Genomic DNA, 13,319 nt, shown 5'->3' with positions numbered 1-13,319 from the left:
CAGCCAGGTATGGCCCTAAATCCAGGGTTTTAACACCCTGCCACCCTGGTTACCACCCTGGTTACTGGAGAGGCCCAGAGTGATTTTATATTTAGAGCAGTACAAGAGAGACTGCACTCTTGCTTCCGTTATTAATGCGATAGTTTCTGACATTTTATCTGAGCACCAAAACTCTATAGCTGCTTTTAAGGATGGGTCAAAACGGGGATTCTGTTGGTTGCAGTGTTGTTTTCCCAGATCATATCATTGAGGTCTGACTGCCTCAAGCATTTACTGTCTTTGATGCAGAATTGTATGTGATCTTGTAGATGAGACGTTCTTCCAGTCCTAAATTTCTTGTCTGTTCCAATTCTCTAAGTGCCCTTCTGGCGAAGGAGGTGGCATTCTGCCGGGTACCAGTGCTCATCAGCATTGCTGGGAATTATAGGGCAGGAGGCGTTTCTCAATCCTCAGGAATTCCAGTGTGCCATCCCCCTAATGCTAATACCTCACTGTTGAGCTCAAAAGTCTTGTGTCAGTGGGAGGATGACTGGCTGGAAGTGACTGACATTAATCTCCATTTAGTAAAGCCCACAACACAGATGTGGTGTACTTCTACCAGCCATGTAGACGGGACGAGTTTCTCCTCACTCTTCTTCACGTAGGCCACACCCCTATGACGCATGGCTTCTTTCTCCAGTAAGAGGACCCTCCAAAGTGTGGTGCTTGTGGCATACACATCACTGTGGATGTAGGTCTTGTGCTGTCTAAACTGTAGATCAACTTGGTAGGTATGCAAAACATACGAATTTTACTGGCTTTTTTTAAACCATTTGCCAGAACTAATCCCTGTATAAGGTATTTTACAATAGAAGTTGCATACCTTATCATTAACAATAGGTTGACTGACTATGTATATTGGACATAAGCCCTCTCATTTTTCTTGTCCTGTCCAAGATGCAGTAAGCTGGAGCCTTTGTACTAGTTGGTCAAAATATTTTACATACGTTGACAGCTAATAACAATTTCCTGTGGCATCCTTTCAGCTCCTTTCTTGTTTTATTTATGGTTTAGTTTCTTGTATAGCATCTTTAGTCTTTTCCTGCTGTCTTTGTGTGTATGACCATGTTTTACTGATTTTTGTCCGTATTCATTTCTTTTAATGTGTGTAAGGGTGCTGATAACCCAGCCACATTGAAAAAATTGAGGCCTCACTTAAATAATTTGAGATCTGCATTAACTAATCACCTAAAAGTGCACAAATGCACTAACCGAGACATAAATAATAACTTAAGTAACCTCCAACTACACCCAAAAGTTTGAGGCCTCAGTTTATTGGAATAAACTAAATTTTACTTCATCTGAACCAGAATCCACTATATATGCTAAATGAGCAAACCACATTGAAACATACATTTAAAAGAAATAACAAAGTTGCAAATTGAAGTGCATTTTTCCAACCTCCCACTCATTTATTATCTTAACCTGTTAACCTTCTATCCATATATTAATTTTTGTATAATGCTAAGTGCCCAGCTGAGCATGTTGTTTGTGTTTCACTGCTCACATTACTACACTAATATTTTTGATTTTTTATCATGGTTTTTATATATTTTATTTTATGTCACTTGAGGTCATAATATATCCTATATATATTATGACTGTTTACTAGCTGTGTTTTATGTCACTCTACTGTTTATCATGGCTTTTATTTCCTGTTCATTCATTTTGTATATGTATCATTATGTCATTACCTATCTTGATTGTGTTGTTATTTATCTTGATGGATTATACCAGCTTGTTTATGGTTTATTATCCTTCTGACTGAAGTGTTAAATGTGCTCAGACCAGTCAGTCCCAATTTAGTAAATTTTGCTAATATCATTGTCAGTTTACTTCCTCTCACTCACTTCTTGTGCCTGTACCACTTCACACTTCTAGACCTTCAATGAGCCCCTCCACTCTAGACTTTCTTGTGCATAGCATGCAGCCGCTCGACAGTGTGAGTACAGAATTTGGGTTTAGTTCTTATCTTTTTGCCCAATCATTCTGGACATTATGCTTTAGGTCCATTTGGTTATTTGGCCCTCTCTCCTTTTTTCTACTTCTGCCCAGGATATAATGACTTGGAGTGTTTGTATTGCCCAACCATTTGTTATGAATGACCAAGTGCAATAAATGAGTCACTTATTTTCTTAGTATGTTCTTTTTTCTGGATATGTTATATTAGATTTCCCTCCTCCTCTCCTATATGTACAGTTTTTTATTAATATGAAGATGGGGTTTTAACATTGAAAGACTCATTATTACCACTGAAACAGAAGTCATTTTATTGCTCTAGAGAAGGAGGCAAAGATTGCCTGAAAATTATTTTGTGTTTTACACTGTGGCTGCATAAATCCAGGTCAGCTGAAATTGATTTTAACTATCAGGAAAAAAAACCATTAAGGAGTAAAATTATTAGGAAGTGGCACTAGGAATCTCAACATCCTTAGAAAGGTTTCTGCAAGATGTACAGGCATCTAGTTTACATGATATTCTTACTGCTTGCTTCTGCTAAATAAACACTTTAGTTTGCTAAAAGTGCACTGCCCCAGAAGATACCTTCATCAAGAAAACTGGAATGAAATATTTAACATAAGCCAATGCTCTTAGTCTTTGAATCAGCTTAATGTGAGACGCTTCTAAGAGTATAACATGCTCAGCTGAGCTTCTTAAGTTTTAGCTCATTGTCCAGTCCATAGAATTTTGAGAACTGTGTTTTATTCAGTGCACAACTATTAATGTTGACTTATGATGCTAAAAGGACATTATTGCTTGTTTTAAATTGGATACTATGAGTCTGTGAGATAATGATGATTGAAACTGTTAGCTATAAACCACTTTATTTTATTTCTGGGCATTTTTCATCAGGAAACATATAATGAAACAGACAATATTGCAATTTAAGATCTACATAACATTTAACAGTTCACCATCTTACTTCTAGAAATTTGCTTTATAGTTTGCAAATTGATGTAGGCCTAGTGCACTTGAAACTGTTAAGTAAGATTACACGTACGCTGTGTTAATACAAACCTGAAAATTATGCATACACTTTAATAGTTTGAGGGATACACAATAATGAATTTTTATTTCATTCTCATCTTAATTTTTACACTAGGTGATGGGTCTGAACAGTAAGAATATGCAGGGACAAGGATATTTACTATGTACATTCAAATTCCTTAACAGTATAAACACACTTATCAGCTAACAATTTATGGAGGTGCTCCTTGAAAACATCACTTGGTAAATATCTCACTGATGGTGATAACTTGTTATATAGCTTCACTTCTGTGTATTTAAAACTACTTTGGGTCTTGCATAGTCCTGTAAATGATACATCTATGTTATTTCTGTTTCTTGTTTCATGGGAATGGATAGCTGATCTGTAAGTAAAACATGTTGTAATATAAAGGGAAGACACAGTCAGCTGACTTAGAACAGCCACATTGAACAGTTATGCACCATAGTAACTAGAGTTGTAATTTTGTTAAGTAAATTAAAAACAATAGTTAGCAAACAACTAATACTGTGTTTGTGCTATGCCTTCTTTCAGCCTCATCTGTAATGTGGAATAAACCTAAGGGACAACTCTCCTAGTATTCGTACAGTGTCATAGCCCTGCCCAGCAATCATCTGGCACAGGGAGGCCATGACATTCAGATCATGGATTTACTTAAAATTTCTTACACTTTAAATATTCCATTAGGACAACGTAATGTCCAAGTATTAAAGTGTATTACTTATGCCATTTTGAGAAAATCACAAGAGAAGTTTTGCACATCGATGATATACTGGTGCATTGCTACTCAGAGCATGAGCTGGCAACAGTCATGTGATACGCATTCGAGCTCTGTAATTGGTGGATCCCTGGATTGAGTCCCTTTCATGCAATTTTTATTTATATTTTTCTGAACACTAGTCATATTGTCTTACAAGGTGTACAACTTTGCTTCCACCATCTGCTGATAGGTGGCAACAATGGTAAGTAGCGGTTGAAAGAAACAGATCGCAGACATCAGGCAGTTAGCTTGGAGCTCAGTCAACATAACCTCGTTCAAACATTAGTTGATTTGTGTCTGCATCATAAAGTTGTTCTTGATATAAAATGTCAGTTTACGAGCCTAATGCTCATCATTTGCGGGAGTTGTTACTGTTTTGTTTCAGTATGTAGAAAACAGTGGCTGAGTCTCATCAAATGCTCTCAAGTACGTATGGTAAGGGCGCTATTAGTGAAAGAACTTGTCGTGAGTGGTTTCAATGCCTCAAGAATGGTGATTTTAATGTTGTAGGCTGGCATAGTGGTGGAAGAGAGAATGTTTTCAAAGATCCAGAATTGGAGACATTGCTGAGTGAAGACTCATGTCAAACTCAGGCAGAATTGGCATGATTAGTGGGAGTGACACAGCAAGCCATTTCAAAATGTCTAAAGGCTATGAGCATGATTCAGAAAGAAGGAACTTGGGTCCCGTGTGAGCTGAAACCAAGAGGCATTGAACAGCATTTGCGTGGCTGTGAACAGTTGCTCCAGAGGCAAAAATTGAAGGGATTTCTGCATTGCATTGTAACCAGTGATGAAAAATGGGTTCATTACTATAAACTTAAATGCATAAAATCATGGAGATATCCCGGCCATACTTGCACGTCCACGGCCAAACCAAATATTCACGGCTCCAGGATCACGCTCTGCATTTGGTGGGACCAGCTCAGCCTTGTGTACTATGAGGTGTTAAAACCAAGTGAAACCATCACAGGTGCTTGTTATTGAATGCAGTTAATGTGTTTGAGCAGAGCACTAAAAGTCAAGCGGCCGCAATACAGTGAGAGGCACGATGAAGTGATTTTGCAGCACGACATCACTCGACCACACGTTGCAAAAGAGGTCAAAACATACTTGGAAACGTTAAAATGGGAAGTCCTACTCCACCTGCTGTATTCTCCAGACATTGCTCCCTCTGACTATCACTTGTTTAAATCAATGGTGCATGACCTGGCTGACCAACACTTCCGACCTCATGAAGAAGTCACAAATTGGATTGATTCGTGGATTGCTTCAAAAGATGAACAATTTTTTCGACATGGGATTCATACACTGCCCAAAAGATGGGAGAAAGTAGTGGCCAGTGATGGAAAATACTTTGAATGATACATGTGTTGCAATTTGTTTCATTAAAGTCTCAAATGTTGGGGAAAAAACGGCGGAAGCAAAGTTGTACACCTTGTATAAATATTACATTTGAAAGGCAATGTGATGAAAAGACACATATATTTGCATCAACATTTATTGAATTTTCATATTATTTGGCTGTTTACTCATTTTTATTATTACAGTAAATATTATGCAGGAATGATAAAAACTTTATCATGCACTTTCGGACTTACTCATATTTGACTGACAACAAATGAGAAATTGCTTCTTGTGAAGATACTATTAACATACAATCATTCATTGCCAATTTTTGACATTGATATTTATAAAAAAATGTTATGTTACACATGATTTGCATCCATATTCTTGGAAGAAAGAGAATTTTTTTAAAAATATCAATTAGCTTCATTTTTTCTTAGAAACCCTGAAGATTTCGTGTGCATGAAGGAAAATTGCATTCATTTGATGTAGTAGAAGATGTTTCAATTTACTTTTTCTGTATCTGTATGAAAAATACCATCTTGCAACCTGTAGTGTTGGAAGCACATTCAATGATTAATCCTACATTAGCATGTTGCAACTCCTTGTATTATTGAATAAAGATTTTTACACCTTAATTTATCAATGTTTGACATGGGTTTCCAAAGCCTATCCCTTGTCCTTGAAACCTGTGTCTGCAGATCAAAGCATCCAGGTGGAAAGAAGTTCTCAGTATCTCAGCCAATTGCAGGTGTAAGGGATTTTGGAAAAAGTGAAAGACATACATTTTCAAAAAAAAAACTATATATGTTTGGTCATTTACTTGTCAGTAATTGTAAATGTAATATTTGTTGTGAAAAGTTAACAAACAACGCAATAACATTAGATACCTAATAAATATTCAAGGAAATACATGTGTATTTTCATCATATTATCTTTGAAGTGTAATATGTATGAAAAAAATGACAGGCGTTAAAGAAAAGAGCGGGAGCCAATCCAGGGATCTACCAATTACAGAGCTTGAATGCTAAACACGTGACTCCCACCATTTCATGCTGAGGGTAGCAATGCACCAGTACATCACTGATACATCAAACTACTCTTCCAGTTTTCTCAAAATTATGCAAATGCCTTACTACTTGCACATTATGTTCTCTTACTGGACTATGAAAAGTATACAAAGTTTAAAGTAAATCTGCAATTCAAACATAGTGGCCTCCTCTTGTAAGTTTGTATCATCATGGAACATTAGTTTTTGACCTGCCCTCTTAAGTCATGAAGGTTAGAAAGAAGAATCGGCTGAACACCGGTACTGATCCTTGTGGCATGCTACATGTTTTGTTACCACATTATGAGGTTATTTTCATGCCAAAGATACAGTCTATTAATGAGACACACTGCTTTCTGTTACGGAAGTAAGATTTCATCCATGGGAGAGGGATGCCATTAACGACTTAACACTTAAGTTTTTCAAGCAAATTTTTATGATCAACACTATCAAATTACAGATATATCAACAGGATACTTTTTCTTATTTAACTCTGCTAACACTTAATTTGTGAGATCTTGCATAGCTTTCTGTATGGAGAATCCATTACGAAAGCCAAACTGAGAGGCAGTTACTAATTTCCACTCAGTTGAATGAGTTAATGTTCTATCACAGCCCAGATTCACAAACATTTTTGAAAAGGTAAGAAGTGATATATGTCTTTAATTAGAAGTAGTTTGCTTGTCTTGAGTTTTGTTGATGGGTGTTTGTACAGCATGCTGTATTTAAATCAGTTAGGAAATATGCCCATAGTCACTGACTGATTACAAAGATAGCTTAAAGGTAATACTATCAAATCAGCACAAGATTTTAGCAGTCTGCTAAGACTGCAGGAGAACTGCTTCTTTTCCATGACTTGCTGAATTCTACAATCTCCATAACACTTGTCTAAGGCTGCATATAGTGTCTACATAAGTAAATCAAATGCATCTGTATTTGGTTCTTTATGACTGTGTGCAGGATTTTCAATCACTGTGAAGAAGTAAGAACTGAAATTCATGGTCAATGATTCGAAATCTGCAAATCACATTTAAGTGCCTGGCAGAGGGTTCATCGAACCACCTTCACAATTCTCTAATATTCCAATCTCATATAGTGCACAGAAAGAATGAACACCTGTATCTTTCCGTACGAGCTTTGATTTCCCTTATTTTATCTTGGTGATCATTTCTCCCTATGTAGGTCAGTGTCAACAAAATATTGGAATTACGTGAGAAGATTCCATTGTAACGAAAAACACCTTACCTTTAATGATGTCCAGCCCAAATCCTGTTTCATGTCAGTGACACTCTCTCCGCTACTTCTCGATAATACAAAAAGTGCTGCCCTTCCTTGAAATTTTTTGATGTACTCCGTCAGTCCTATCTGGTAAGGATCCCACACCGAGATGCTGTTGGTAGCCCCTCATTTCATCTGGGCGGTCAGTTGCTCCGCGGTGGCATGTCTGTTGGCCTGTACACATCTCTGCAGCTGTTTGTCACCCCTGACAGTAATAGCCCTTGGTGCACCATGGTTGCCTCAGTGCTGTTTTTGGATAGCACCAATTTTCCATCCTTGGTATACTTTTACCATGACGGATGTGGACAGTTTACAAACTTAGCTATTTAAGAAATGCTTCCACCACTGGTCTGAAAGCCAATGATCATGCCATTATGGTTATCAGATAAATTGCTCCATTTCCACGTTACAACAAAGACTGTATTGTTGTCTGTGTCCCCATGACATGCTTTATATACTCCGCACTCCTAGGGCTGCCACCAGCTGTCTGTGAGTGGTTATCACACATTGACTTTGAGCATAGGTGGTGGTTTCATTAATGTGACTGGACTGTCTAATTTTAAATTACCCACATTTTTTAATGTGTAATAAATTAAGATATTAAGTATATCAGGAGAAAAGCAGCTACTCTGAAATAAACCAGAGACTTTCTTCTTCCTTTTACACTATCCACCTCCTGTTTTATCTCCTACTTCACATGAAACATTTATGTCACATTACATTTTCAGAGGACATTGTCAGACTTGTGTATTCTGAAAAAGTTAAAAACCTTTATAATATGATCATTAGTTTGAAATGTAATTTATATCCCGAAGTCCAAATATTCTGATATATATTATAGGAAGAATGCAATGGAGCAAAAAGTGGCAGTATATACTACAAAAATAATGGAGAACCTCTGAAAGCCAGTTTTCAGTTTGAGGACTTGGAAAAAAAAATGAGTAGCAGTTACTATGGTGATATCAGGTCAAATGACATTTTGAAAGTCCACAGATGCAACAATAGGCATTAGCTATGAAAAATAAGGCTATAAACTTCCACAATACTCCATTTGACTTTATAACACATTAAACTTTGTGTAGTATGAATGATCTGTATATTGCAATCAGTTCCCTCCAATCTGTTCCAGATGGCGCATCCCTAGTGTCGACCAAGCTGACTATACTGTCAGCAGCCACCATGGGACAGCCTCTTCTCATTCTGATATCCAACCAGTGTCTGAGGCTCAATGTGGACAGAGGATGACTCTGTGTGGAACAAATATCTGTCCTGTTCCATGGCACTTGCAGTATTACATTTTATCTGCCATGAATTAATACCAATTATGTAAACAATAATTTATATATGTTTCAATTACTATGCCTAATGAAATTTTGAGAATTTTAGCATGAAATTTATACAGATAAATGTTGAGCTTAAATTCTGTCCCCAGTGACAACATGAATTGTTGCTTATAATTTTTAAGACCATTAATAATTTGTGATTCCTGTAATCCACTCAAAAGCTACAGGGTAATTTACAAAATGGACTGAATACAAACTATTTACAGTTCTGTTTATTAGTAGATGTCCAGTGAAACAAGACAGTGTTCTCCTGTGAATATAGGGTGTTCTTTCTGACATGTTTTGAAACTTATATCCATATTATAATAATGTTCACTGAGTATTCTGCTCATAATTTCTATGTCAACATTAATTGTCAGATGTAAATATTTGGTTGGCCTAAATAAATTCTTATACCCTCACCAACAAAAAAAACTAGCTAAGTTGATCACATCTCGCAGTCCCACTGTTTCACTGTAGAAACTTGAACCATAATTTGAGTTTTATATTACGAGATCATAGATGTAGAAATTATGTTAAATATCAACACAGATTTATGAAATATCAATTTATTTAAGTTCAGTTACCTTCATTTATAGATGGCCCAGTAAAATAAAACAAAAAAGATTGACTCAGCACTGCTTAATAATGAATGGACAAATATGAGGTGTTTCAGCAACTGAAGAAGAGATTATATTATTACAGATATTACTGTATTTGTGTTGGAGACATAGGAGTAACACCACATAATACAATGAATATTAGTTGCATGAATAGAGAAGTGTCTGAAAATTGCATCTTCATAATATATCAAGTGGAAGTGGTTAGTTGCTTCTCAGTACAATAAGATGCTCTGATCCTTCAGTATAGAGAATTTTGAAGTACAAAGTACTGTATTGTGGCTACACATCTAAATGGTGTCCGCAGTTAAAATTCCAGTTTCAAAACACTGTAGAAAGAGAGCCACTCCTCAGAATGATGTCCAATTTGAATAGCATATTATGGCACTGTAATCATCAGAATGTGCACACCAATAGACATGGCTGTTCCTCAATCTGCATCCAAGATACCCATCACGACTGTCTCCATGAAGGAACTCTTTTACAAGAATGATGGCTGTCTGCCAATAGCCCTCCAGAAGCTCCAGGTATAAAAAAAAGGCATTGGTCCAGCGTCTGCTAAGGTTCTGGAAAAAATGATTAAATATTTTGAAACCACAGGTTTGGAAGTGCAATGTGGCAGAGGAAGGAAATCAGTTGATCCAACATCAGTTGAAGATGCGGTCACAGCATTGTAGAGTGGTTGAGCAGTTATGTGTATACATATAGCGCCTGCAGAATTGCCCAAACATTGGCCATACCTGCGAGCATGGTGCATAAAATCCTATGAAACATCCTGGGTTACTATCCATACAAAATCATCCATATTCAGGAGTTGCTTCCTGGTGACCTGCCAGTAAGACAAACATTGACTGTGGAATTTCTTGCTTACTTGACAGTGGACAATAAGTAGCCATGGAGCATTCTGTTGACAGACAGAGCCCATTTCCTTTGCTAAGGACATATCAATACACAGAATTGCAGAATATGAACAACGGGAAATCCACACACACGTCAACCTGTATTACTTCATTTTGCGAAGATGACTATGGGGTATGAGCTGACGGCATTGTTTATCATAAGGCCATATCCTTTTTTTGTTGTTTTTTGTTTTGAGGAGATTAGTCTTGTTACCTGTACTGTCACTGGTCAACACTATGAGAGCCTTTTGCACCCTGTCATTCCAACCCTTCAACAGGAAGAATGTGTTGTTAGGTTAATTTTTGTGCAAGATGGTGCTCTTTTGCACACTACATAGCCAGTGAAGCAGCTGCTGCAGAAGAGTTTCAGAAATGCTGGAATCATCGTCTGTCACTTCGCTACAGCCTCGCCAAGCAGATCATCTGATCTTAAATCTGCATGACTTCTGGTTGTGGGGTTATATAAAAGATGTTGGGTTCAGCATTCCAATTGTGAATGGAGCTGCAGTGGAAGCATACATTGTGCAATGCGTTCTGAAGATGACCACCAAGACATTCCAAAATGTTGTGGAACATGCTGTTTCTTGATTTCTACTTGTGGTAGAAAACAGTGGACAGCATACTGAACGTGTCTTGCACCAGTTTAACAATGATTAGAACTCGATGTCATTTTACTTTTATGCAGTTTTTGGCCCATTGGCAATTAAAAACTGATTTCATTTTGTTGTTTATGCTGTTTATGGTCTCAGGACCTTTAAAAACTGAATTTTTCCATCCAATATTATACAACCTTACCATGGCGAATGGGCTTTCCAACAGTCCCCCAACTATTGACTGCTCAACTTGTGTGTATGTGTACATTGAACAGTACAGATAGTATATTAATAAAAAAAAAAAAGGCAATGGCATTGCCACAGTGGTAACACCGGTTCCTGGCAGATCACTGATCTTGGGGTGGGAAATTGCTCCTACAGGTATTCAGTGATGATGTGGTTAATGACATAGGGTAGAGAAGGGAAGAAACCACTCCACTAAAGATGAAAATAGGTGTTCCAGGTATCAACAGAATGAACTTCTAAAACTGTCATTTATGACTGACCCCATTTACATTAAGACACTTGCAGTGCCATCCATTGGTAAAAATTTTATCAAATTTTTTGTCCCATGTAGTTCCCTCTGTTCAATATACTGTTCATATTAAACATCATTCGGAACAGTGATACCCTTTCTACAGCCTTTAGAAACTGGAACTTTAATCATGGACACCCTATACACATGTGAGGGAACTTAAAAAAGTAGGTTACAAATTATGATGTCACATCTAGCTGCTCTTATTGAATGCTGCACCACACTTCATAGTGACACAGATATCAGTACATGACTCCATTATCCAGCATAGCTTCCAAGTCTCTGCAAACAAGGGTCAAAACATCCTGCCACTTGTTCAGTGCCTTGATGGTATAAATCCACTCCTTGGTCACAGAGTCTTTCAAGAACTACTGTGTGGACATCCTCATCAGTGAAATATGTTTATCCACTTATTTCCCATGATTATTGTGAATTAATTACTTGACTGTCTGTGCATTGTCACCTGTGGCTGATGTTGATGGCCTTCCTTACCACTCAGTATCACTAATGTCTGAGCGGCCTTGGTCAAATTGTTGGAAACATTTCACTATGGCTGGAGGTGACACTACATTTGACCAATATACTCAAATTGTTGGAAACATTTCACTATGGCTGGAGGTGACACTACATTTGACCAATATACTGAATGAATTTTAGAGTAAATCTGTGTGCAACTTAGACATTGGGTCCACAAGAATCATACTGTTCCACATACTTCAACCTTCGAGTACATTTGCAGTTTCTGTCATTTCACTCACACATTGTAATGCAGTTTTTATTCTGACTGCTAAAGAATTGAGTCTGCAGTAAACTTGGCATACATTCTCTTTACAGAGCACCATCTTTGCTGCACAGTGGTCTTAGCTTGGGACAACCTGTGTAACTCACCTTCTTAAGTTCCTGTGTAGATCTACATTTACATCCACGTACTGTGTTTGTAGTGGAGCAGATATAGAGTGTAACCAGTTTTCCCTGTTTTTCTTGTTCAGTTTGCACATCTTGCATAGGAACAGATACTGGCAGCTGCTGGCATATAAGGACAAGTTACACTACATTTCTGGTTTGCTCATTGATGAGACATGTCTGGGAGTAGTAATATGTTTTTCCTGTCATCTTGGAACAACCATTATAGGAATTACATAAGTAAGCCCTTCTATGGCTTTCAATAAGTTGCCTGTCATAACTTTCACTCAAGTTGAGTTTTTCCATAACATTTTCACTTTGAGTAAATAAATTCATGAAGAATCACATAGATCTTCTCTGTATCCCAACTAACTCTTCCACTGATACATTTTGGTAAAGGATTCAAGTGGATGGACAATAATAAAGTGGATGTTGAACAAGAGTTTTGTAAGTGGCAACTTTCATAAATGAATTACAGTTTTAGAAGTTCATTTTGTTGATACCTGGAACACCTATTTTCATCTTTAGTGGAGTGGTTTGTTCCCTTCTCTACCCTATGTCATTAACCACATCATCACTGAATACCAGTAGGAGCAATTTCCCACCCCAAGATCAAAAGTCCTTCTGGAAGGTTATTGACATCTGATAGAAAGTGCTGTCCCTATCTCAAGAAATATTTGATCCACATATTCATTAGCTGTCTGCTAAACTAATGTCGCTCCGTGAACAGGTGGTGCTCTAATGAGTCACGGGGGACTCCTGAATACAATTGTAAAGGGGTATATTAATCAAAAAAAGGCAATGGCATTGCCACAGTGGTACACCGGTTCCTGGCAGATCACTGAAGTTAAGTGCTGTCGGTATTGGCTAGCATTTCAGTGGGTTACAGTCTGGGTCTACTGACTGCTGCTGGCAAGCAGAGTGTACCCAGTCCTTGTCAGGCCAATTGAGGAGCTACTTGCTTGAGAT

The 13,319-nt window shown here is 37.5% G+C and overlaps 1 protein-coding gene across 1 annotated transcript in view; it reads left to right on the top strand.

The window, feature by feature from the left end:
• Nucleotides 1-9,245, top strand: part of LOC126210105 (multiple coagulation factor deficiency protein 2 homolog) — a 268,909-nt gene extending 259,664 nt beyond the window's left edge. Inside the window, exon 6 of the mRNA XM_049939241.1 lies at nucleotides 8,608-9,245. The gene's annotated coding sequence lies outside the window, so the exon portion shown is untranslated. The remainder of the gene's footprint in view (nucleotides 1-8,607) is intronic.
• The last annotated feature ends 4,074 nt before the right edge of the window (nucleotides 9,246-13,319 follow it).

This window comes from Schistocerca nitens, chromosome 10 (genome assembly GCF_023898315.1).
Source record: "Schistocerca nitens isolate TAMUIC-IGC-003100 chromosome 10, iqSchNite1.1, whole genome shotgun sequence".
Classification (NCBI taxonomy): Eukaryota; Metazoa; Arthropoda; class Insecta; order Orthoptera; family Acrididae; genus Schistocerca; species Schistocerca nitens.
Note: the sequence above shows the minus strand (reverse complement) of the source record. Positions and strands in the feature narration are given on the sequence as shown.